This window comes from Harmonia axyridis, chromosome X, assembly GCF_914767665.1.
Source record: "Harmonia axyridis chromosome X, icHarAxyr1.1, whole genome shotgun sequence".
NCBI classification, from domain to species: Eukaryota; Metazoa; Arthropoda; class Insecta; order Coleoptera; family Coccinellidae; genus Harmonia; species Harmonia axyridis.
In genome coordinates, this window is record NC_059508.1 from 34089691 (window position 1) to 34094690 (window position 5000).

The following is a 5000-nucleotide window of genomic DNA, read 5'->3' on the forward strand; positions in this document are numbered from 1 at the left end:
TATTTATCATTTATTTCAATTTTTATAATGAAAAACGTTCACGTCCTTTCGCGCCTCTCGATCGTCGTTTACGTGATGCATCGGTCAGCCCTAGTTTACGTGGTGCATCGGTAAGATCGAGTTCACGTTCTGCATCGGTCTGCCCGAGTTTACGTGGTGCATCGGTAAGATCGAGATTACGTGGTGCATCGGTAAGATCGAGTTCACGTTCTGCATCGGTCTGCCTGAGTTTACGTGGTGCATCGGTATGATCGAGTTTACGTTCTGCATCGGTGTGATCTAGTTTACGTTGTGCATCGGTAAGATCGAGATTACGTGAAGCATCGGTATGATCGAGTTTACGTTCTGCATCGGTCTGGACTCTGAGATATATTTTCGACGTGAAAATGTTCCGATACAACTTTTGAACCAGGATAGTTAGAGAGATGATTTTTTCTGGGATGTACGTTGATTGGGGAATGGATTGTGGAAAATAACTTGCCATGACCGAGGTGTTCTCGAATTTTTTTTTTTTTTCGAAAAATATTTTCTGATTTTGGATTTCACTCAAATTTGATTTCGTTGCCTTCTAATGTGTTCTAAAAGAGTAAATCAGTAATCAGAATCGAAAAATATTTTTCGGATTTTTTTTTTTTTGAAAAAAAATTTTCTGATTTTGGAATTTCCTCAAATTTGATTTGGTTGCCTTCTAATGTGTTTTTAAAGCGTAAATCAGTAATCAGAATCAATATTCATTGTCGACTTTAATTTTTATAAGGAAAAATGTTCACGTCCTTAAACGCCTCCCCATCATTAGCCCGAGTCCAAGTCGATGTCAGTCCCGAGCGGACGGTGTCAGATACTACCTATCGCCCCGGTCTGGACTTGGCGAGGTATTTCGACGTGAAATGTTCCGATACAACTTTTGAACCAGGATAGTTAGAGAGATGATTTCTTCTATGTTGTACGTTGATTGTGGAATGGATTGTGGGAAATAACTTGCCATGACCCAGGTGTTCTTGAATTTTTTTTTTTTTCGAAAAAAATTTTCTGATCTTGAAATTTCCTCAAATCTGATTGCGTTGCCTTCTAATGTGTACTAAAAGAGTAAATCAGTAATCAGAATCAATATTCATTGTCGACTTTAATTTTTATAAGGAAAAATGTTCACGTCCTTAAACGCCTCTCCATCGTTACCCCGACTCCAAGACGATGTTAGACCGGAGCGGACGGTGTCAAATGCGACCGATCTCCCCGGTCTGGACTTAGCGAGATATTCCGACGTGAAATGTTCCGATACAAAAATTTAACTGTGATAGTTAGAGAGATGGTTCCTTTTGTGATGTACGTTGATTGTGTAATAGAATATGGAAATAAACTTGAGATGACCGAGGTCTTCTGGGATTTTTTTTTTTTTTCGAAAAATATTTTTCGATTTCGGAAATCCCTCAAATTTCATTGAGATATGTCCTAATGTGTTCTTAAAACTTAAATCAACAATCAGAATTAATATCCAAAAGTTATTTCATTTTTTATAAGGAAAAACGTTCACGTCCTTTCCGCTCCCAAAAAGTGAGATATCATAGAAAATATCGCTATATTTGTTGTTTACGGCCATACCACGCTGAAATTGCCAGTTCTCGTCAGAACACTGAAGCCAAGCAGCGTCGGGCGCGGTTAGTACTTGGATGGGTGACCGCTTGGGAACACCGCGTGCTGTAAGCTTTTTTTTTACGTTCTGCATCGGTCTGCCGAGATAACGTGGTGCATCGGTAAGATCGAGTTTACGTGGTGCATCGGTAAGATCCAATTCACGTTCTGCATCGGTAAGATCCAGTTCACGTGGTGCATCGGTAAGATTGAGATTACGTGGTGCATCGGTAAGATCGAGTTTACGTGGTGCATCGGTAAGATCCAATTCACGTTCTGCATCGGTAAGATCCAGTTCACGTGGTGCATCGGTAAGATCGAGATTACGTGGTGCATCGGTAAGATCGAGTTTACGTGGTGCATCGGTAAGATCCAATTCACGTTCTGCATCGGTAAGATCCAGTTCACGTGGTGCATCGGTAAGATTGAGATTACGTGGTGCATCGGTAAGATCCAGTTCACGTGGTGCATCGGTAAGATGGAGATTACGTGGTGCATCGGTAAGATCGAGATTACGTGGTGCATCGGTAAGATCTACTTTACGTTCTGCATCGGTCTGCCCTTGTTTACGTGGTGCATCGGTAAGATCGAGATTACGTGAAGCATCGGTATGATCGAGTTTACGTTCTGCATCGGTCTGCCCGATATTACGTGGTGCATCGGTCTGCCCTAGTTTACGTGGTGCATCGGTTTGGACTTAGAGATATATTTTCGACGTGAAAATGTTCCGATACAACTTTTGAACCAGGATAGTTAGAGAGATGATTTTTTCTGGGATGTACGTGGATCGGGGAATGGATTGTGGGAAATAACTTGCCATGACCGAGGTGTCCTCGAATTTTTTTTTTTTTCGAAAAAAATTTTCTGATTGTGGAATTTTCTCAAATTTGATTTGGTTGCCTCCTAATGTGTTCTAAAAGAGTAAATCAGTAATCGGAATCGAAAAATATTTTTCGGATTTTTTTTTTTTTCGAAAAAAATTTTCTGATCGTGGAATTTCCTCAAATTCGATTTGGTTGCCTTCTAATGTGTTTTTAAAGCGTAAATCAGTAATCAGAATCAATATTCATTGTCGACTTTAATTTTTATAAGGAAAAATGTTCACGTCCTTAAACGCCTCCCCATCATCAGCCCGAGTCCAAGTCGATGTCAGTCCCGAGCGGACGGTGTCAGATACTACCTATCGCCGAGGTCTGGACTTGGCGAGATATTACGACGTGAAATGTTCCGATACAACTTTTGAACCAGGATAGTTAGAGAGATGATTTCTTCTATGTTGTACGTTGATTGTGGAATGAAATACGGAAAATAACTCGCCATGACCGAGGTGATTACGATTTTTTTTTTTTTTCGAAAAAAATTTTCTGATCGTGGAATTTTCTCAAATTTGATTTGGTTGCCTCCTTATATGTTCTAGTAGCGATAATCAACAATCAGAATCAAAATCCATGGTCGGGTTTGATTTTTATAAGGAAAAATGTTCACGTCCTTTTTTACAACCCCGACTCATTGACGATGTTAGAACCGAGCCGGCGGTGTCAGATACGACCGATCGCCCCGGTCCCGATCGTCATTTACGTTGTGCATCGGTCTGCCCGAGATTACGTGGTGCATCGGTATGATCGAGTTTACGTGGTGCATCGGTAAGATCCAATTCACGTTCTGCATCGGTAAGATCCAATTCACGTTCTGCATCGGTAAGATCCAGTTCACGTGGTGCATCGGTAAGATGGAGATTACGTGGTGCATCGGTAAGATCGAGATTACGTGGTGCATCGGTAAGATCTACTTTACGTTCTGCATCGGTCTGCCCTTGTTTACGTGGTGCATCGGTAAGATCGAGATTACGTGAAGCATCGGTATGATCGAGTTTACGTTCTGCATCGGTCTGCCCGATATTACGTGGTGCATCGGTCTGCCCTAGTTTACGTGGTGCATCGGTTTGGACTTAGAGATATATTTTCGACGTGAAAATGTTCCGATACAACTTTTGAACCAGGATAGTTAGAGAGATGATTTTTTCTGGGATGTACGTGGATCGGGGAATGGATTGTGGGAAATAACTTGCCATGACCGAGGTGTCCTCGAATTTTTTTTTTTTTCGAAAAAAATTTTCTGATTGTGGAATTTTCTCAAATTTGATTTGGTTGCCTCCTAATGTGTTCTAAAAGAGTAAATCAGTAATCGGAATCGAAAAATATTTTTCGGATTTTTTTTTTTTTTGAAAAAAATTTTCTGATCGTGGAATTTCCTCAAATTCGATTTGGTTGCCTTCTAATGTGTTTTTAAAGCGTAAATCAGTAATCAGAATCAATATTCATTGTCGACTTTAATTTTTATAAGGAAAAATGTTCACGTCCTTAAACGCCTCCCCATCATCAGCCCGAGTCCAAGTCGATGTCAGTCCCGAGCGGACGGTGTCAGATACTACCTATCGCCGAGGTCTGGACTTGGCGAGATATTACGACGTGAAATGTTCCGATACAACTTTTGAACCAGGATAGTTAGAGAGATGATTTCTTCTATGTTGTACGTTGATTGTGGAATGAAATACGGAAAATAACTCGCCATGACCGAGGTGATTACGATTTTTTTTTTTTTTCGAAAAAAATTTTCTGATCGTGGAATTTTCTCAAATTTGATTTGGTTGCCTCCTTATATGTTCTAGTAGCGATAATCAACAATCAGAATCAAAATCCATGGTCGGGTTTGATTTTTATAAGGAAAAATGTTCACGTCCTTTTTTACAACCCCGACTCATTGACGATGTTAGAACCGAGCCGGCGGTGTCAGATACGACCGATCGCCCCGGTCCCGATCGTCATTTACGTTGTGCATCGGTCTGCCCGAGATTACGTGGTGCATCGGTCTGGACTTAGAGATATATTTTCGACGTGAAAATGTTCCGATACAACTTTTGAACTAGGATAGTTAGAGAGATGATTTTTTCTGGGATGTACGTTGATTGGGGAATGGATTGTGGGAAATAACTTGCCATGACCGAGGTGTTCTCGAATTTTTTTTTTTTTTTCGAAAAAAATTTTCTGATTGTGGAATTTTCTCAAATTTGATTTGGTTGCCTCCTAATGTGTTCTAATAGCGATAATCAACAATCAGAATCAAAATCCATGGTCGGGTTTGATTTTTATAAGGAATAATGTTCACGTCCTTTTTCGCCTATGTTCTTTTTCGACGTGAAAAGTTCCGATACAACTTTTGAACCAGGATAGTTAGAGAGATGATTTTTTCTGGGATGTATGTTGATTGACGTACGAAACTTGGAAAAAAAATAGAAAAGACCGAGGTACTCTAGAAAAAAAATTTATTGAAAATATTTTTTTGATTTCGGAATTAATTCGAAATTCATTCAG

At 40.0% G+C, this 5000-nt stretch overlaps 1 non-coding gene across 1 annotated transcript; it reads left to right on the plus strand.

Moving 5' to 3' along the window:
- The first annotated feature begins 1585 nt into the window (after nucleotides 1-1585).
- On the plus strand, nucleotides 1586-1704 carry LOC123688094. The gene has a single exon (XR_006749773.1). It is a non-coding gene; the product is annotated as a 5S ribosomal RNA (ribosomal RNA).
- The last annotated feature ends 3296 nt before the right edge of the window (nucleotides 1705-5000 follow it).